Raw genomic sequence first — 22,904 nt, forward strand, 5'->3', positions numbered from 1 at the left:
CTAGCTCACTTTCTATGTGCTCAGCATCACAGACAGTTTTCCTCTGAGAAATGATGGAGGGTTGTATGTGGATGGGAGTTTCTGCATGTAAACTGAGTGCTAAATCAGTGAACTGTGGCCATTCGCACAGTCTTGCTGTGGCTCTTTAAAAACATATGCATCTGGGAATTGATGGTGATTGATATGACAAACACTGGAATATTTCCCTAGTTTTAAAGGCCCTGTGATTCTCCCAAAAAGTAGGGGATGTACATTTCTACTTGAGATAGAAAATATTATTTTATATTATACTATGTTATGCAGTATGCATAATAATATTAAGGCAGGACATCAAATTACAGCTTATGATATTATTAAATATAGCTTTTGGATATCATTTAATATTACTAAGTACCAAGGCTTTATTTTAGAACCTTCATTTAAAAGCCTGATTGCAAAAGCACAATTTTCATACTGTTGAAAAATGTCACCTGTAACTTCATGTTTTCTATTTATGACTAGGGGGCTGGGGGCTGGATGTGTGTGGGAGTATGTGCCTGTCTGTCTGTGGTTCGTGTGTGTGTGTGTGTGTGTGCGTGTGTGAGAGAGAGAGAGAGAGAGAGAAAGGGGGAGAGAGAGAATACTGTAAAATTTTGAAATTCCTTGAGGTATATATTAGGTTTTCATATAAGCATATAAGATCAAACAGAGTCATTTAACTTTATCTAACCTTGACTGAGCTTCCAGAATATATATTTGAAATTATTACATATATCTGAGACTTGGTTGTTTCCATTTAATAGCATTTTGGGGTGGTGATGTATTTGTACTTTTGTTCCAAGTACATTTGAATGTACACTGCTGAAGTGCACTAACTTTATTAGGGAGTTGGCTTTAGTTCTATGACAGCAACCATAATAACACAGATGTCTACAAAGTCTAGTTAGGCGGCCACAATGGTGCAATTGAAGTTCTGCCTGTTTTTTTATGGATGTTGTAGCCTCTTGACTTTTTGACAATACTTTGCAGACACCCCTGCTTAGCATAATTCTTATACTCAGTGTGTCACTCCTAGCCTAGCTAAAAAGCTTTGGCTTTAGCTATTGGAGTTTTTATGCAGCCTTGTGTTTTTTCATAAGCTAGTTTCCTTGTCTTCACTCATACATCTTTACTCAAAAAGCACACATTTTCCTTTAGAAGACAAAACAGTAGGCACAATGACTTCAATATCACTATATTTCATCAAAGCCAAGAAATGGTTAGCGATTGCAAATTGACTGTGCTGCAAATCTTTTGATTTGATTCTTTGTCCTGAAGAGAATGAGGGAGCTTTATTTAGCACATGGTGTGCATTTGACAAAGTATGTGAATACCCAGGGAATTAAAGTGAAAAAGAATGGCCATAATAACATAGCAATATTCTCCCTTGAAATCATATTAAATGATCTAGAGTGCTGTGCTTTTCTTTGCGGCTTCAATTTTTTCCCATAAGATTTGCTGTACTGCCTACACCCATAACTATCGATTGTTATACAAAATCCCTAATGATCATGGGCCAGGGCTGGTTACATATCCATTGCTTTTGTTGTTGTAATTGTCAAAACATGCTCATCAGGAAACAAGCAGCGCAGCCTGAAAAGCTTTTCAAATCCTATGCAGTTCCAATGGTTTTTGCCTCCTCTCTCTCCATGGAGAAAGCTGAGAGCAAAATGCCAGGGTGTCAACCCAACCGGAGCATTGGTTAGGCATTTGGGTCCAGGTGTCACATCAAATGTAAACAGGATCTCTTGGGAAAACGCAATTGATGTGAATCCTAACCCAGAGGCAGGTCATCAGATATTGTTTCAAGAATGGCCTAAAGTTCATTGATTAATCTTAGTCAGCAAGTATTTTTTTGTCATAGGACCCACATTTTAAATTGGGCAAGAGCTGAGGGCCCATTAATGTTAGTCTATTGACTGCTCTCTGACTCAGAGATCACGGACAAAACATCTTTTGTTGAAACTCTGAAGTTGAAACTCTTCGTATGTGTCCCTTTCTCCTCAACATAAAAGGAATTCTCTCAGAGCTGTTATGAAAGGGCATAAATTAAGAAGCACTTCTCCAAAGGAAAATAATAGAGAAATAAACAGCTAATGGCTATAAAAAGGCAAAGGGGATGCCCGTGAGATAGAAGGCTATGTGGTGGCTGAAAACGTAGTTCAAAACCTGGATGCAAAATTGCACTTATGCAGATGGGAATCCTTCCTTACTAAAAGTCTCATCACTGTTCAAATTAATATGTGTGAAAGCCTGGAACAGCCTCAATCTTCTCACACACACAAAATGTATTCTTGGCTGCTCTGGATAAGACTGCATCTTTTGTACTGAGCCAACAAAGGGCACTAGAGATAGGATGGGGGAGACGATCTTACATTCCTGATTTTTCTGGAAAATATAGAATTATTTTTAATTATTTATCTCCCAGACTTAAAACATACACAGGCAGCCCTAAGTAACTGAGCCTCAAGAGAGGATTGCAAACTTGCTTAGTTGGTCAATTGATTATAACAATCTGGATACAATACTTAATAATATGCCTATAGTAAGTTTTAAGAAGGGGATGGGAATTTTGTCAAGTGCATCATTAGGAAGCCCAGGCTAAAAAGAGAGGGGGTGCAAAATTAGCCACCACACCCAGGAAAGAAACTTTATGTGAAGAGGTCAGGGAGGATCTAAGGTAGGCCTTCAACAAATCTCTGCTTTGGTCTCACCTGATATCACCTGATAACACAGGAGTCATCCAAATGTGATGACTTTGACTGCAATGCATTTGCTGAGGCTGAGCCCCTCTTGCTAGTACAATTGTTTTTATAAAAAATGATCTTCAATGATGATGAGCAATGACTAATCATGGTGATCTTCGCTTGCATTTGAAATTGCTTTTTTTTCTTTTTTCAGAAAAGTGATTTTTTCCATAAATGGTTCCATTTCTATCATCTGTTGATATAATAGCACAAATTGACAGTTATAACAATTGTTTGCTTCCTTAATTCCCATATTAGCGGTTCAGCCAAATAACAGTTGTCGCAGCTGTTAATCACAGCAGTAAATGTTGCATGTCATAGTTATTTTAATAATCAGTGAAGGTGAGATATTGACTTCATTTTTTTCTCTGCATTGTATAGGACACAGGATTATAATTCATCTAGTGCAGGGATGGGCTCCAACTGGTACAGACCAGTATGGCCCCACCAGATGATGAAATTTAGTGTGCCTTCCCATACCCATTGGTCAGGAGGCCCTGTACCAGAACATTTCCTCCCCTCGTTTTCTCTTTCACTCGCCCTACCATCCACACCATGCTGCTGAAAAGTTCTCAGAAGAAGAACCAGAAGAAGAAAGAACTGGTGAGTGGCTGGGGTGGGGTGGGGTGGTGGGGAAGAGGGAAGAGGGAAGAGGCAGAGGGGCTGCTAGAAGAGTCTGTGCATGTGCACTGGCTGTGGGTTTTAAAAAACATTTGAGTGAATCCAGGAAGAGGGAAGAGGCAGAGGGGCTGGAAGATACTATAGGAACACACACTTCCAGCCCCTCTGCCTCTTCCTTTTTCCTGGATTCACTCAGACGTTTTTGAAACTCACAGCCTGTGCACACGCACACACTCTTCCACTCTTTTAAAAATGTCTGAGTGAATCCAGGAAGAGGGAAGAGGCAGAGGGGCTGGAAGTGTGTGCGTGTGCACTCCCACCCAGTCACATGATTGCCAAGCTATTCCCACTCAGTCACATGATCACCAAGCTACTCCTACCCGGTCACATAACCACCAAGCCACTCTCACAAAACAGGCCACACCTACAGAATAGGTTCTAAAAAAATTTGAAACCCACCACTGATCTAATGGCAAGAAAGGAAACCCATGTGAAATCTAGAAAATCAGTTGTAAAACTATAAGTAGTACACAAATGCCCTGCTGCATATCAAAAAACCCACATTTTTCTTTTTTTCTTTTTCTTTTTTTTTACAATCCTATAATCCCTTTTATTGGGAGAGTTGAGGCGACTAAAAGGAGCTGAACATTTACTGGCCAAATGCCCTTCCTAATGCCTGCACGGAGTTCACAGCAAATATTTTCTTGTTGTGCCCTATTAGAAAAATATCTGTCGCTACTTAGGATTAAACTCTCAACCTTCTGAGTGTGAGACGAGCATCTTTATCTCTAGGCCACCACACCTTTTTTATGAAAAAAATGAAATATGTAAAAACCCACAAACCATTTTTCAAAATCCCATTGTGTGACTCTCTTAACTTTAAAAACCTGGCATATTTTATGTCATTTACACTGTCACAATGGCACTAAAGCCATAAAAGAACAAAAGAACTTAATAACAATTGTGAAGGCTCCCCCCCCTCAGACAATATGGTTTGCCAGCTATTCAGTTCCCCCCTTTTCCTGTAGTTGAAGAATGACATTATTATGTATCATAGTTACTAAGATTTGGCTGTAGATCAAACTTAAAATGCTTAAAGGCCCAGATTACATGATTTTAACATACTGAGCAATTCAGCAGTTGCATTTGTATAGACTCTTCACTGCATCTCATCATTCTCATTGAAGAAGAAAGGAGGGTGAGGTTGCTCTCCCAATCAAACACAGAAGGGAAGCACCACACTTAGCTCATGGGTAGAACACATTCTGTATTTTCTAGGTGCTCGTATATGTTTTTCCCATAAGAAAATCAAAAGGAAGCAAAGAAAGTAAGAACATGTAGAGTTTAGCAAACAAAACTCTTCTGACTCACATACTGTACAAGTCCTATTGACTTTATTCATATAAAATTTCAGACCAATCCTTATCTTTCCTTCTCTTGCTAAAAGCAATAGATAAAAAATAGATGCAAAATATTATTTTGTCCAGGGACTATTGAATCATTTTTCCCATTCCCAATGTACATTCATATAGGTTTGCAACTAAGAGTACTGCATTGCGATTCCTTCTCTTTTGGCCCTCATTCACTACATAAGTTATGCACTAATTTATCTTTTAAATAAATTGCCAGAGACATTGACAGTATTTTAAAAATAACTCACTGCTGAACAAGCATTTCAAGAAATAAATTTGTCATCTACTTTGGCTAGATGATTGGAGATTTTGCCAATGACTTTTACAGTTCGTATACCACTATTTCTTTTTAACATGCATGTAAAATCAGACTATTAGCACACTGTTGCGACTTTGGTGCTCTCTGAGCTTGATTGCTTCTTACAGACATTTTGTTACCTGACAAGTTAAGTGCACTAATCAAGTAATAAAACACCTGCAAACAAACAACCAAGAGAGCATCAAAAATTCCACAGTTCAACCCTGATCTACATATGTTTTCTTTCATTGGTATTAGCACACACTCTCTTATTCTCATCTATCTGCCTGGTATACACTTTCAAGTTCTCCAATGTATGGTTTTCCTAACTCACTGTCTAAAGTCCTTCTAAAGTCAGAGATTGATCATCAAGACTTCCTAAATGCAAAGAATGTGTTGTTGGTACAATCTCAAATTCCAAATCCTCAAGGTGTATGAATGAAAAAGAAATGCTAGGTAAGTCATAAGTCTTTCAATTTGCCATGTCAACATTTGTTGCTCTATTAATGTTCCTCAAGGTAACTTGGATTAAAGTACACCACCAACAAAATACATTGGTAGAACATTTATTCCAGAGAGAATCTATTCATCCTGTTTGATCAACCTGTGAGGATATACCCAGAGTTCCCCTTCTTAACAGTTTAAGGAAGGATACATCAAAACAAGGCTTTTCAGTAGCTCTCCTACCCTCTGATATTAGCCCAAGAAATCCTTAAGACTCTAAGACAATTAACATTCGGCAGCTGGGCTACAATTTGGCTTGTGAAATAAAAACACATTTAGAAATTAAGAACAATGCAATCAATTGTTTTCTTAGCCCATATTAATGTGATGTGAATCTTCTAAATATGATGGGAATTGTGTTAATTGTGTTAGTACATAATAATTTGCTAAATTTATTTGCTGCCTGACTCCCAGCAGCTTTGCATGTTTAAATAAATACATTCTGTTGATTGTGACTATATTGACACAATTTTATTTTGTTCAGATGTCTTTTTTCTTAAAAGTAGATGATTCCTCCCTAAACATCTTTACTAAACCATATGGTCTTCACTTCACTATCAATGTATTGCTATGTCATTTTCATTATGTACCATGGTTTTTTTTAAAAAAAAAGTTTACAACACCAACTCATGTAACTCTCCAAGGTATTTTGTAGAAGAAATGATTACCATTACTAGAAGAAGACGGCACAATGTAAAATAGTATTATTGACAGAGAACATCTGGTTACATAAGCTTATTCTCTGTGGAGACCTCCTCCTCTAAAATTAACATAATTAAAATATATTAAGCTGCAAGCTGTGATCAGCATAACAGCATTTTGTATATGCCAAAATAAGTGCAGGACCTCCACAAAAGAAACACCACAATTTTACTATCGTAATTTTACTATCTTACTATTATTAAGTAAATATAGCTATTTGCCAAAGCCATCCTAAATCTAGCCCAGGGGTGTCAAACTCATGTTGTCACAGCGGTGTCACATAACGTATCATGATTTTTTTACCCTTCACTAACTCAGGAGTGGGTGTGGCCAGAGCATGACGCATCTGGAGTTTGACAGCCCTGATCTAGCCTCATTCGTCTAAAGCTTTAAGAGGCAAAGCTGAAAAACATTCTATACTAAGAAATGTGACATCCGATTCAGATATATTACTAGTATACAAGTGCTTTTTTAAAAAGTGTTTATTAAAAACAACAAGCTCAGGTAGGTGTCTGCAAGTCAAGTTAGGAAGGAAATAAAGATCAATGCAAATCAAAATTGTATCAAGCCTTCAGCAAGAAATAAAGAATATCCAGGTAGTTTATAGATTCATTGTTCAACTGATGTCATAGTTGACCCAGAGTAGATTCTTAAGGGCAAACTCATCCAGCCATCTTGCCTCAATGAGAAGAGGCTCCCACTAGCCATTTCTTCAACACATATACTGGCCCTCCCAGATGCAGTTTTCAAAACCACTAAACAATCACACAGCTCTAAGGTTTTGGGGAAACAAAGTTTTACAGCGGTTTTCCTTCCTCTGTGGCAGTTTCCAGTCGGTGTTGCTGGAGGGCAAGAGGTCAAACCCTAGACCCTTGCAATGTGGGGTACCTAACATCTTGGACCTTTTGCCCATCCTCTTTTACATCTTTTTTTTATTAAAGGTTTTAACAAATTTTACAAATATTACCCCTTCCTCTTCCCACCCTCTGACCCTCCCTCTCCCCTACCTCCCAGAGCAAAATACAGGGTATAAACATTTAACAGTCATACGCTAACATAAGCTAACTGATTTTAACATCCTACCTCCTCTTGTGCTTTAATTCCCCTTTTGTTAAGCTAACTTTACTTACTTTACTTTACTTTTATTTAGATTTTTATACCGCCCCCTCTCCCCAAAGGGACTCGGGGCGGTGTACAGTCAAATAAAAACACATCAATAAATAGAAAATACAAACACAAAGAGGAGGCAATAAGAAACTGTACATATCTGAAGTAAAGTAGTTAAAAGCAATATTTAAATACCCTAAAAATACCCAATTAAAATATCTGCCAGGAGGTAGAATAAAACTATAAATGGGCCAGGCCAGCTAAACGGAACAGGTGAGTCTTCAGTTTTTGTCAAAAGGAGCGGAAGTCGGTGGTGGTTCTGATATCGGGGGGGAGGTCATTCCAGAGGGTTGGGCCCATCACAGAGAAGGCTCTACTCCTAGGTGCCGCCCGTTGGCATTGCTTAGTGGACGGCACCCGGAGGAGTCCTTCCCTGTGAGAGCGAATCGGTTACAGGGAAGTGTGTGGTAGGATGCGATCCTGCAAGTACCTAGGTCCTGAGCCATGGAGCGCTTTAAAGATAGTAATTAACACCTTGAAATGCACTCGAAAGACCACAGGCAGCCAGTGCAGCTCGCGCAGGAGTGGTGTTACGTGGGAGTACCTAGTACTCCCCATAATAGCCCGCGCGGCTGCGTTCTGGATTAGCTGCAGTCTTCGAGCGCGTCCCAAGGGAAGCCCCATGTAGAGGGCATTGCAATAGTCCAGCCGAGACGTCACCAGTGCATGAGTGACCGTGCGTAGGGCATCCTGGTCCAGTAGGGGGCGCAATTGGCGCACCAGGCGAACCTGGTGGAACGCCCCCCTTGCCACGGCTGCCACATGGTCATCCATTGACAGCCGGGCATCTAGGAGGACGCCCAAATTGCGCGCCCGTTCCACAGGGGGCAATTGCTCGCCCCCTATGGTCAGTGATGGAATCAACTGACTGAACCGGGGTGCCGGTAGCCACAGCCACTCAGTCTTGGAGGGGTTGAGCTTGAGTCTGTTGTCCCCCATCCAGACCCCGACGGCTTCCAAACACCGGGTCATCACCTCGACAGCCTCGTTGGGGTGGTCTGGGGTGGAAATGTACAGCTGCGTATCATCAGCGTACAGATGATACTCCACCCCAAAGCCACGGATGATCTCCCCCAGCGGCTTCACATATGCATTGAACAGAAGGGGCGAGAGGACCGACCCCTGAGGCACCCCACAAGTGAATGACCTCAGGGTCGACTCTGCCCCCCTGCCAACACACATTGCATCCGGTCAGAGAGGTAGGAGCCGAACCACCGCAGAATGGTGCCTCCAACTCCCATCCCCCCCAGCCGGCGCAATAGGATACCATGGTCGATGGTATCAAAAGCCGCCGAGAGATCTAATAGGACCAGGATAGAGGAACAACCCCTATCTCTGGCCCTCCAGAGATCATTGACCAACGCGACCAAGGCCGTCTCGGTGCTGTGTCCGGGCCGGAAGCCGGACTGGCGTGGGTCTAGATATTCGGATTCCTCAAGGTGTCGTGGAAACTGCTGTGCCACCACATTCTCTACAACCTTCGCCAAAAAGGGAAGGTTGGAGACTGGACGATAATTAGCTAGCTCCATCGGGTCAAGGGAAGGCCTCTTGAGTAAGGGCCTCACCACCGCCTCTTTCAAGGTGGCAGGCAAGGACCCCTCGCTCAAAGAGGCGTTCACCAACCCCAGTAGCCAGCCTCGTGTCACTTCCCAGGATGCCAGTACCAACCAGGAGGGACACGGGTCCATTAAACATGTGGTCGGTCGCAGCCGTCCACGCAACCTATCCAAATCCTCGGGGGCAACAGAATCAAACTCCTCCCAGAATGGTCTCACAAGACTCACTGTTGGCGGCTCCTCTGGTCCACTGAAGGGGGCCCATCCGCTCCGGATCTGAGCGATTTTGTCCTGCAGATATTCCCCAAACTCCTCTGCTCTGCCCTGTAAAGGGGCTTCCCGCGTCCTCTGTGATAAGAGAGAGCGGGTCACCCGAAACAGGGCGGCAGGGCGGTTATCGGCGGACGCAATAAGAGTGCATAAATTGTTAGGTAAATTGTAACATTCTTTCTGCCTTGACTCATAAGCTAATTGAAATTTTCTAGTCCGATATTTATTTTGAATATAGTCAATCCATCTTCTCCATTCCAACTTATATTTTTCATCTGAATGGTCGTTCAAATATGCTGTAATTTTGGCCATCTCTGCTAGATTTACTACTTTTAGCGTCCATTCTTGAATAGTAGGCAATTCTTCCCTCTTCCAGTACTGCGCCACCAACAATCTTGCTGCCATCGTTAAGTTAAAAATCAAATTAGTCTCTATAACTCTACAGTCTGTAATTATACCTAACAAAAACAACTGGGGGGTGAACTTTATCCTTTTTTTAGTATATTTTGAATAACCCATCATATTTTTATCCAAAATGCTTTGACTTTTTTGCAAGTCCACCATATATGGTAATATGTAGCATCAGCACAATCACATCTCCAACATTTAGGTTGGAAATTCGGATACATACAAGATAATTTTTTGGGATATAAATGCCATCTATACAACATCTTATAAAAATTATCTCTTAAATTCTGAGCTTGCGTAAATTTTACATTTCTTACCCAAATCTTTTCCCATGTTTCCATCATTATTGGCTCTTCGAAATTTTGTGCCCATTTTATCATACAGTATTTAACTAACTCTGTTTCAGAATCTATTTCTATCAGTATATTGTACAACCTTTTTATATGCATTTGACTATGGTCCCTAATTTGTTTTACCAAACTTTCCTCATTTTGCGTGATACCAATTGTCTGATCTTTTTTCCATCTAGCTTGTAACTGTCCATACTGGAACCAGGTTTTAATTACCCTTTCCTCTCTTAATACGTTCAAAGGCTTTAACTGTAATACACCTCTCTCTATATTAAGTTCTCTATATGTAATTGCATCCTGTTTTTGTTCTATACTTATATTCGCATGTCTGGGTACTACCCACCTAGGTATCTTATCATTTAACCTATATTGGTATTTTTTCCAGACACGCAATAGGGCATTCCTTAATATATGGCTTTTAAAAATTGTATCCACCTTCTTATCATATATTAAATAAGCATGCCAACCATATACCAAATATCCCTCAATATTCATTATTCTATCCTCTGTTAGATTAATCCAATCACTAATTGTTGATAAAACTACTGCTTCATAGTATAATTTTAAATTGGGCATTTTCAAACTTCCTCTTTCCCATATATCTTGTATTATTTTAAGTTTTACTCTTGGTTTCTTCCCCGCCCAGACAAAGTTATTAATACCTTTCTGCCATTCTTCCAAATTTGCATCTTTTTTAAGCATTGGTATCATTTGAAAGAGAAATGGAAACTTAGGCAAAGCATTCATTTTCACTGCTGCTATCCTTCCCAACAATGACAATTGTGATTTTTTCCATTTATTCATCTCTAACTGTATTTTATGCCATAATGGTTCATAATTACACTTATATAATTTCCCATTTGAGGTTGTAATGTAGACTCCTAAATATTTAACCTTTTCTACTATCTCACATCCTGTTGCTCTTTGTAGTTCTTCTTTTTGATTTGTGGTCATATTTTTAACTATCATCTTTGCTTGTTTTGAAGCCATTTCAAAATATTCAAACAAACTTTTCAGCGGCCAGTTTATTAAGTCCAAAAAGTCCACCTATTCCCCCAGATTTGTTAACCAATACTGTTTTCTTTGATCTTAAACTCTTGAGTCTTTTAACATCGTTAACAGGCAGTTAACAAATGCTGTCCCATTTAAGTTTCACTTTTGACACACCTTTTGTTATTCAATCGCCATCTTTGAGTCATTTTGTCTTCACAGAGGGAAGTATGTTACATCGGAATTAAGCTTTGCACTTACAATTATATTCACTCCTGCTTCGCTCTGCCTGCGTATCTTTCAAATATAAATTTAAATATTGGCAGCAAGGGTGGTTGTGACGTTTCATTTCTGCAAAAGCAGAAGCGTCCCGGATGAGGAGCTATGTCAGGCTTCTGGGGAGCTCTCACCCTTTGTACCCCAGGATCACTCCTGGGGGTCCCGGGGAGCTCTGCCCTCGCCCGTCTGCTCACCCCCCCTCTTTTCCCAAGGGGGGAGTTTTCAAACCGCTAGACAGCTGATTTACGCTGTTCTAGCATTTTATTACTCAATCGCGGGGCTGGCGTTCCCTAGGGAGCGTCTTCCAACACCGACGGTGCCACCGGAAGCTGATCCTCTTTTACATCTTACATGAGACCTCTGGGAGAGATCATCAGCTGGCCTAGGTTGTGTGGTATTTGTAAAAGTGTGGGGAAAGATGAGGCTTGACAACTGAGGAACGTCCAACTCTATTTTATTACGCGTTTTAACAATAGCAAGCAATACAGGAGAGAAGCCCCTTTCCTTAGCCTGACAGCTATTTATACGAAGAGCTGTCAGGCCAAGGAACCAATCAGGAGCGCAAGTCAGCCCGCCTTCAGCCATGCCGCGCCTGATTGGCTAAGGCGCAGCATGGCTGTTGCTGGCTGACAACAGGGGGAATTCCCCGGTCGTAAGTCGGGGAGGAAAGAATACAATACTCCTTCCCCCCCAGCGAGTACGCATGCGTAGCAGTGGAGCATGCGTAGTCGCTAAGATAGGCTGGGCGGCGACGGACACGCCCAGAACGCCGCAGAACTGGGCAGACCGTCGGAGAAGGAGGTGGTGTCCGTGGGAGCTCCTCCCTGAAGGGAGTGGAGCTCCGGGCGCCATCTTGAAGGCCTACCCCAGCCGGAGGAGGAGGCGGAGACTCAGGAACAGGTAGGCAGGGCCGGGGAGGCGCGGCCGCTGGCGGGCTTGAGTCAGGGAACTTTGAATTGTTACGAGGGACAGGCTGGCCTGATTGAGGGAAGGCCAAAGTCGGTTTCAACGGCGGAGCTGGTAGCCCAACGGGGGCTGAAACGATGGAGGGCTGTGGAAGGCGGAAGGCGCCTGGAACAGTCTCTGGCGAAACTCCTTGCGGCCTGGGCAACTGCCACGGCTGGGGAAACGGGTGCGGCGCCAACCCCAGGGCCTCGGGTGGAATTGGCGAGGCCGACTCTGCGGGGTTGTTGTGTGGATCCAAAGGTTCGCGGCGCCTTAATTGATCCACGTGGCGGCGCCAGTCTGCACCGTCGGCGGTCCGGACCCTGTAAGAGCAGGGGCCGGTTACAAAAGTGACGGTGGCAGGCACCCACTTAATAACCCCGGAGAAAGCCCTAGCCCACACTGGATCGCCCTCACGGAAGGAACGGGGAGGGGGCCCCAGGTTGCTCGGCTGTGCCTCAGAATAGGTTGGGTGCAACCTATCTAAGGTGGTCCGCAGGCGCCGGCCCATCAGCAGCTCAGCTGGGGTTTTGCCGGACAAGGGACACGGGGTGGAATGCTGAACCAGGAGGTAAGCAGCCACCCTCGTGGGCCAGTCGCCCTTGTCCATTCGGCCTAGGGCGTCTTTGGCCGAGCGGACAGCGCGTTCCGCCCGGCCATTGCTGGCCGGATGATAGGGAGCGACGAGGGCATGCCTGATGCCTTGGGTGGCCAGGAAACCCTGGAACACGGTGGACGCAAACTGAGGACCATTGTCCGACACAACGACGTCTGGCAAGCCGTGGGTGGCAAACAGGCGCGTCAGTGCTCGGACAGTGGCCTCGGCTGTGGTGGAGGTCATGATGAGGAGCTCCACCCAGCGCGAGTAAGCGTCCACCACAACCAGGAAAACCTGACCTCGGAAAGGCCCGGCGAAGTCCAGGTGGAGGCGTGACCACGGGCCGCGGGGAATCTCCCACTCCCGCGGCGGGGCCGCCGGAGGCGCTGGACGGGAGACCTGGCAGGTCGAGCACCTGGCAACCCAGGTAGCTATCTCGTCGTCCAGCCGGGGCCACCAGACATAGCTGCGCGCCAATGCCTTCATGCGCGCTATGCCCGGGTGGCCCTCATGGAGGCGAGATAGCACCTGGTCACGCAGTGTGGGTGGAATGATCACCCTGTCCCCCCACAGGAGGCACCCACTGTGAAGGGACAGCTCTAACTGCCTGGCCTTGTAGGGGCGGTGGCCGTCGGACACCGGCCCCTCAGGCCACCCCCGCAGAACCCAGGTCATCACCTGGGAGAGGGTGGGGTCGGCCAGAGACGCTGCCGCCACATCGCCCGCAGAGAGCGGCAAGGCGAGGTCTGCAATGGCCAAAACAGACATGCAAGGCACTGTCTGAGGGTTGGAGACGGGCAAGGGGCAGCGGCTGAGGGCATCAGCATGCCCTAGCTGCTTGCCAGGGCGGTAGACCAGGGCATACGAGTATGCCGCTAGGAACTCCACCCAACGTGTCATCCGGGGTGACAGAATGGGAGGGGTCGGACGGTCACCGGCCAGAAGCCCAAGGAGCGGCTTGTGGTCAGTGAAGAGCGTGAAATGCCGTCCGTAGAGGTATTCGTGGAACTTTTTAACCCCGGACACGGCAGCCAGAGCCTCCTTGTCGATCTGGCTGTAGTTCCTCTCCGCTGGAGAGAGTGTCCGGGAATAAAAAGCTATGGGGGCTTCTGAGCCGTTGGGAAGGACGTGGCTCAGGACAGCCCCCAAACCCACGGGGGAGGCGTCACACGCTAGAGTCAGGGGCATCCTGTCACTATATTGGACTAGGACTGCCTCTGACGTCAGCATGTCTTTGACAGCCGCGAACGCATGCGCTTCGCGGCTGCCCCAGCGCCAGGCTGCCGATCGGTCGAGCAACCGATGCAGCGGCTCGGCTAGTGACGCCTTGTGTGGCAAAAATGGCGCGTAGAAATTTAAAAGCCCCAAGAACGACTGCAGCTCCGCCTTAGTGGCGGGGGTGGGGGCGTTCTTGATGGCTGCGACTTTTGCAGGGGTGGGGTGGATTCCGTGGGCATCTATGGAGAAGCCGAGGAAATCCACTTTAGGCACAGCAAATGAACATTTGCTGCGCTTTAATTTGAGACCCGCGCCCCTAAAACGGTCGAGGACCTTCCCCAGTACTTCGAGGAGTCCTGAGCGGCTGGATGCAGCGATCAGGACATCGTCGAAATAGGGTACAACGCCAGGGAGCCCATGGAGCAAACGCTCCATGAGGCTCTGGAAGATCCCCGGGGCCACGGAAACGCCAAATTGGAGGCGGCGGCAACGGAAAGCCCCTCGGTGGGTGACGATAGTCTGCGCAGCCGCCGCTTCGTCATCCACCGGGAGCTGCTGGTAGGCCTGCGCCATATCCAGTTTCGCAAAAATACAGCCCTGCCCCAGGGAGTGGAGCAGGTGCTGTACGACAGGGACTGGATAGGGGTTTGCCTGAAGGGCCAAATTGATGGTTGACTTAAAATCGGCGCAGAGGCGTATGGAACCGTCGGCCTTCACAGGGACCACTATTGGGGTCTCCCAACGCGAGTAGTCAACAGGCTCCAGTACGCCCTGCGCCAACAAGCGGTCAATCTCCTCATCAACTTTGGCCCTTAAGGCAAAAGGCACCCTGCGGGCCTTCAGCCTAATGGGAGCAACCTGGGGATCTAAATTAAGAGAGATGGGGGTGCCCTTGTATAGTCCCAGCTGGCCGTCAAAGACGTCCGCGTAGGCGGAGATGACAGCAGCTACGTCAGGGGGTGTGTCTGAGATGGAGTGCACCCCCTGCACGGAGAGACCAAGGGCGGGGAACCAATCTAGCCCCAATAGAGCGGGGAGGGGCTTTTCAACCACTAGGATTGGCAGGCACCCCAAAAACCCCCCGTATTCAATCCTGACTGTATGGCAGCCCAGGGTTGGGATAAGTGACCCCTGATAGTCCCTCAAGGCCACGGGGCTAGCAGACAGCTGGCGTTTTAGGACGCCGGGGCACAGTTTCTGAAAGTCAGCCCAGGCGATTAAGGAGCGGGACGAGCCGGAGTCCACCTCCATTACACAAGGCGTGCCCTCAATGAGGACAGACGCCTTGATTCTGTCCGCACCTGCGGAGGCCTGGTAGATAGCCTCTGCAGGGGCGGCTGCTGCAGGGCCTGGCTCCACGGTGTAACAGCTGGCCTTCGAGCGCGGCTGGCGGCGGGGCTGCTGCTGCGGTCCGGCTGTCATCTGCTGGCCTGTGGCTCCCTGGGATGGCGGCGGTGGTAGCACAGCTCGGCAAACTTGGGCCAGGTGCCCTTTTTTCGAACACCGGCGGCAGATGGATGCCCGGAATGGGCAGGCTGACCGGTCGTGGCTGCCCCCGCAGCCCAGGCAGGCTGTCACAATCTGGCGCGGAGGTCGCGGATTGCGGCGTCTCTGTAGTTCTGCCAGGCGAGCCACAAGTTCTTCCTCTTCCTCAGCCGGGCTCGGAATGGGCACCAGCTGATCAATGAGGCAGGTCTGCGCTGGGGAAGGGTGAAACGGGTGGCGGTCCATCTCAGCGACGGATTGCTCCGACAACTCCGCCGCCCGTGCATCAGCGACCGCCTCTGACAGGGTGATTTCTGGCCGGGCCAGGAGACGCCTCCTCAGCCGTCGGTCCCTGATGCCGCTGACGAATTGTTCAACCAGATTGTCCTCCAAGTCAGGGAACTCGCAGGGAATGGCTGTGGTCCGCAAGGACTGGAGGAACTGGCTGACGTCTTCGTGCGGCTTCTGGACGCACTGGCGGAAAGCGTATCGCCTGGTGATCTTCGATGGGGTCGGGGCGTAATGTCCCTTCAGCTTGGCCATCAGCGTGTCCCAGTCGAGGTCGTGGACTGGCACAGGGGCTGCCAACGCCCGGGCGGCGTTGAACATCGGGGTTCCGCAGCTACTGAGGAAGAAGCTGCACTTCTCCTCCATCGGAATACCCCGTTTTCCGTTGGCTCGCAGGAAGCACTCAAAACGCTCCAAAAAACCCGTCCATCCTTCTCCGTCGGTGCCGAAGGGAGCGAACGGGGGCAGTGAAGACATAGCGGCTTGGAGTTGTGCGGCTCGGGGAGCTAAACTCAAGCGGCTGTGTAGCAGAGGTCGGGTTCCGTCAGGGTCGTCGCCTCAGCAGTATCCCACCTTCGTCGCCAGTGTAAAAGTGTGGGGAAAGATGAGGCTTGACAACTGAGGAACGTCCAACTCTATTTTATTACGCGTTTTAACAATAGCAAGCAATACAGGAGAGAAGCCCCTTTCCTTAGCCTGACAGCTATTTATACGAAGAGCTGTCAGGCCAAGGAACCAATCAGGAGCGCAAGTCAGCCCGCCTTCAGCCATGCCGCGCCTGATTGGCTAAGGCGCAGCATGGCTGTTGCTGGCTGACAACAGGGGGAATTCCCCGGTCGTAAGTCGGGGAGGAAAGAATACAATAGTATTATCAGTATGCTGATGAAGCTCTCACTCCTAGTTAATCAAGCAATGCTATCTGGGGCTGGCCAGTGTCTGGATACTGTAAGAATTTGGATAGAAAAACTTTGGCTTCAACTTATCCCATAAAATGGCTATGGGTTTTTTCATCCCCTTGATTCAAATAGACATCACCTTTACTCTCCCCACAGTTGCACTATCCAAGATAGAGTTGGTGCACAATTTAGGGGGGTCCTCTTAGACTCATAGCTGCTGCAAATGTCAGCCATGGTGAGAGGGTGTTTATATAAATTTCTTTAGTGCACTAATTGATTTATTCCTGGATTTGGAGGCCTTGCTCACCTTCACTCAATATCCTGGTCACTTCCCAGTTGGATTACTTTAATGTGATACATATGGGACTCCCCTTGAAAATCATCCAGGAATTATAGCTGGTTCAGAATACAGCTGCATGTGCAGTTTTGAGCACCTCACTGTTTGCCATGTTATACCACTGCTGTGGGAGTTACACTGACCTCCAGTTTCTTTCTAGATGCAGTTCAATGTGCTTTTACAGACCCAAATGTCACAAGACCAGGATACTTGTGGGAGCACCTCTATTTAAGTGCAGTATATCTACCTATTCCACTATATCTGACACAGAGGTAGTATTCAGCCAGTTCTCTCAGGTTCAGGTGAACTGGTAGCGACAGCTGTGAGAGGCTCTGCCCACCCGCCCTGACATAATGTGCGAGCACTGCGCATGCGCAGAAGGTGGTGTGCATGTGTAGACGTGGTGCGTGCACTCACATTTGCAAACAGTTAGGGAAGTGAATCCCACTGCTGATCTGACAGGATGAATATGTTCCATATCCCATCCCCCAGAGGTTTCCACCTATTGGGACCTAGGCCACATACTTTCTCAGTAGTGACTCCTGGCATTGGAACTCTATCCCCCCTGAGATCTTTCCATATGGATAAAGCTTATGTTTCTTGTAAGCAGAGCTCAATATGGTAGCCCATTAACTCCCCCATAGGAAAGCCACTGTGGGAAGGGGCACTTTGTATCAAAAACAGGACAGGAAATGGGATGGGAACTCTTTTCCACAATATCTTTTCCTTCTGAATTTTCCCTCCACTGCTTTAATCATTACTGGATTTTCAGAGTAGTGGAAGAAAATTCCTTCCTATCCCTTCTCTCATGCAAAACATACTTTCCTCAGGAGAAGGAGCTCTTTGAACTTTGTTAAATATATGCCATCATAGAACATAACATTTACCCCTAAACTATTACACTAATAGTAATAATACCACATAATAATTATGCCCTTGAAGACCTACCTCAACTTACAAAATGTCTGTCTATTGAACTGCTTCCTAGTCATTTGCTCTGGCAAACTCTACTTGACTTACAAATTTTCATTTACTTTTGATATCTGAAATACAGATTATCTTACTCAATTTTAGAAAGCCCTGACAGCAATCAAAACATTGGTTGGCCAGCCATCTGGCAGAAGCTCAGCAATTCATATAATCACGTGGTTTAGAGAAAGGATTTTAGAATTATGGAGAGCATTAAAGGCAGAAAGGTTTTTTTTCTTTTCCTCCAGCATTTAAACCCTGGCCTTATAAAGTTGTTTTGTATTAAGAAAAAGACCATCTCTAGTAAAGGCATGGCCTTTGGCAAATGCTCTGCATTTTTAAAGAGTGCAATTTTTAGAAGCAATCTTGACAAGACATTTCAAACTGCTTGTGGGGAGAGGTTAATTTGATGTACTGTGTTTGCTTTAGATGGAGTCTTACTTTCCTTTTTATAAAAGTAAAGTGGACACCTGTTCATATTTTTTGTATCGAAAATCATGATTACTAGCTTAGGGTGAAAAGCTTTGTGTAAAAAATGATTTAACAATTAGAGGCATTGCTTTAATTACAGCATCAAAACTATAGTTAGAACTGCCCATTTAAGGGTATAAAGAAAATCATTTGCTAGAGGGTGAAATATTAACATTGTCCCTGATGGATTTCCAGGATTTCCACTTATTTATTTATTTATTTATTTATTTATTTATTTATTTATTTATTTATTTATTTATTTATTTATTTATTTATTTATTTATTTATTTATTTATTTATTTAATTTGACTTCTTAGTCGCCCCCTCTCCCCCCAGGGACTCAGGGCGACGTACAACAGCAACATCATAACAATATAATATGGAGGAGGTAGAAAATAAATAAATAAATTACAGTACTTTGAAACAATTAAAATCCCAATGACAATTAAAATTTAAAATTAAAATTAACAATTAAAAATGCCCACTTAAAATTATTAGCTCTTATGAATAAGCTGACAATAAAAGAATTGGGTCTGACAAATGTTTTCAACCTCAGCAACTTTAAGGTGTGCGAACTTTAACTCCTGGAATTCCCTAATCAGGATTGCAATGACGCAGTGAAAGTATTAAAGTAACAAAAAAGGTTACAATTAGGCAGAGCTTAATTGTAAACTTAGAGTAAGACCTACTCCTTACTAGCAGTGATGATGTTACCTAGTTTGGGTAATGAAATGTCTGCAAGAAAATAATTAAGCTTGGAGACTACTAAGGACCTCTCATTTCAGCCCTGAGCTACAAATATTCTCCTTTATTGATTAACAGAGTGTCTTCTGGTAATCAATCCATTGCTTAACAGAAAGTGTATAAAGTATTTGGACTGAAATTTTAATGTATGATGGGCTATTCTAGCCAACTGACAAACCACTACAAATATTTTTTTCTGTCATTTTCAGGTAAAGGATATGTTATATATTTGAGACAGGATGGTAGATTATCCTCGTTTTTGCTAAAATTTAAATGCAGCAAGATATTTCAGTGAATGACCAAAACAAATATTTATTTCCATTATTTATTCCCCTAAAGAACGGGCATGCAAAACAGTCATTTTTTATATTGATCCAAGAACTCAAGCAGCATCAGATATTTTCCAATATATAGCCATTGTTTTCACCTGTTATAATTTATCAGAAATTTGTTTTTAAAAAGGTACATTTATTCCAACAATTCTGTGCTAACAGAATAAATAAATAAATAAATAAATAAATAAATAAATAAATAAATAAATAAATAAATAAATAAATAAATAAATAAATAAATAAATAAATAAATAAATAAATAAATAAATAAATAAATAAATAAATAAATTTCACATTTTCCACAACAGTTTTTCATATTATTTCCTATAGTGTAATGATTATGCCTTGAGTGTGATTCAAGATGTTGGTTGTTACCTATAAAGACCTACATGGCATAGGATCTGGTTACTTGAGGATTCATCTCTTTGACCCTGCAGGATTGGTGAGTTCTGATTCCTTCAACTAAAGGAGATATGCCTTTTCTATATCAATACAATACAATACAATAGCAGAGTTGGAAGGGTCCTTGGAGATCTTCTAGTCCAACTCCCTGTCTAGGCAGGAAACCCTATACCATTTCAGACAAATGGCTATCCAACATCTTCTTAAAGACTTCCAGTGTTGGGGCATTCACAATTTCTGCAGGCAAGTTGTTCCGCTGATTAATTGTTCTAACTGTCAGGAAATTTCTTCTCAGTTCTAAGTTGCTTCTCTCCTTGATTACTTTCCACCTATTGCTTCTTGCTCTACTCTCAGGTGCCTTGGAGAATAGTTTGACTCCCTCTTCTTTGTGGCAACCCCTGAAATATTGGAACACTGATATCATGTCTCCCCTAGTCCTTCTTTTCATTAAACTGGACATACCCAGTTCCTGCAACCGTTCTTCATATGTTTTAGTCTCCAATCCCCTAATCATCTTTGTTGCTCTTCTTTGCACTCTTTCTAGAGTCTCCACATCTTTTCTACATCGTGGCGACCAAAACTGAATGCAGTATTCCAAGTGTGGCCTTACCAAGGCATTATAAAGTGGTATTAACACTTCACGTGATCTTGATTCTATCCCTCTATTTATGCAGCCTAGAACTGTGTTGGCTTTTTTGGCAGCTGCTATCAACAATTGTTCTCTGGGATGGAGTTGTTCCTGATATCTGAAGACCTGAACATTGGTGAGTTACAGTGACGTGCGGTGAGGTTTATGACTGGTGAGGCACTGACACAGTGCTGGGTTTCAAATATTTTTAGACTTGTGGACTTCAACTCCCAGAATTCCACAGGCAGGCATGCTCAGTTCCAATTTAAAGCGACAGCATTTGTTTTTCTCCTTTGCTCCTTCTTTCTTTTTCTTTTTCTTCTCCTTCCCCTCCTTCCTCCCTCTCTCCCTTCCTCCCCCTCTCTCAAACACACACACACACACACAGAGAAGTTGGATTGGACTATCTCTCCTACCCCTTCCCTCTCTCACTCACTCTCAAACAAACCCCCCCACACACAAAAGTTGGATTGGATATCTTTTCCAGTGGCTTGAAAGCAGCTCCTCTGCCATCCCCCCCCCCCCATTCCCCTGCTGCCTTTCCCAAACACCTCCACCATTGCAAATGCAGCCTGCTGTCTGGGTGGGAAATGCCTGGAACACAATAAAGCCCACCCACCACCTCCTGCTGGCAGGCTGGGGTGAGAGGAGAGGCAGAGAAGCCGGAGGGGAGCCAAGCCGAGCCTTCCAAAAGAAAGAGGCTGGGGGGAAGTGTGTGTACTACAGCATGGCTCTTTGCCTGGCTTCCTGCCTCCTCCTGTGGTCTCCTCAGTGCTCACTTGTGCTCTCCCTCCCCAAGTGTAGTTTGATTGCAGGTGGAGCCACGTTGGCTTTTCAAACTTGTAATCAGTGAAGCTGGGCTAGATTTTTATATAGTTTTATCCAGCTGTGTGTGTGTGAGAGAGAAATGAATGGGGGCCTGGGGAGGAAGTCACTACACTTGGAGAGGGAGAGCACCAGTGAGGTTAAGCAGAGTCATCCACGGTGAGGCAGCAACTAGCTCAGCTTTTTCCTTTTAGTTTTTTTTTTTTCATGATGAGAGTGGTGAGGCTGTGCCTCACTTGCCTCACCTGACTGCACGTCACTGGTGAGTTAGAATGAGACCCTTGCTTCATTATGCTTTGCCATCTTTTATCTTTATATATTTTATGTTTTATCAATTTAATTTATCTGATTTTGTGAGCTGCCCAGAGTTGTTGAGAATCAGTTTAATATAAGCTTAATATATTATGGTTTGATGCACAATCGGATGGATGTTTAGACTGGATTTGGGATTTTTATTCACCCTTTGAGTCCAAAAGGACCTTGGATAGTAGGTGCTTTTTGATAGTATTAAAGGTATGGTCACAGGATGTAAACTGTTCCAAGTAAAGTTGTCTTTTGCAGTTGACTGGTGGTGATTTTGTCAGTGCCGATGGTGTTTAAGTGATGCTCCAGTTGTTTTGGGATTGGACCCAAGGTGCCCATTACTATTGATACTATCTATGCTTTCTTTAACCGTAATTCTACATCTATTTGTAGATCATTGCATTTTTTTTAATGTTAGATACATCATATGAAACACGGTGACCTCTGGCCCTACTCCCATTTCCCCAAATAACTATGGAAAGCATTGCATTTGTGTGATACTATAAAGCTGTTTATAGCTAAGCTAATTCCTCCTGCTTATGTGTACTGTCTGAATAGGAATAACAGGGTTGGTGTATACTGCCCAGAGTCACTTCTGTGAGACAAGTGGCCTTATAAATTATTTCAATAAATAAAATTAAATCTGGACATGACAGCACTGAAGATTCCTTTGCTATGGATTACAGGGGATGAGTAGTTAAGTAGGGGAGCAATTAACTTGTAAGACATGGCCTTAATATTGCCAATTTTAAAGGAACAAACAATGGAGGATCCAAAAGTAACATATTTTCCCACTACTAGTTTGTGCTGGAAATTCCTTTCAGAAAAGAATGTCTAACCAATGTTTTAAACCTTCAAATCTTAAGTACCCTGCTTTTTTAAAAAAACAACACCAACCTCTCTCTAAAATATATTGTCCCTTTTCTCTTAAGTGAGCAAGAATGGTATCACTGGATTTATCTTTCTCTTCAAATCTATTAATCAGGTTCCAAGGGTATGAAAGAGAAAAGGCCAAACTAAATGGTGTGCCAGTGCTACATTAAGCATTTGTCTGATACCCAAAAAAAAATCCTTTGGAAAGAACACATTCACTTTGCAGGGATGGGTACAGACAGAGCTTTTTAAAAAATAAATTTCACTG

The sequence above is a fragment of the Natrix helvetica genome, assembly GCF_964273705.1.
Source record: "Natrix helvetica genome assembly, chromosome: 4".
NCBI classification, from domain to species: Eukaryota; Metazoa; Chordata; class Lepidosauria; order Squamata; family Natricidae; genus Natrix; species Natrix helvetica.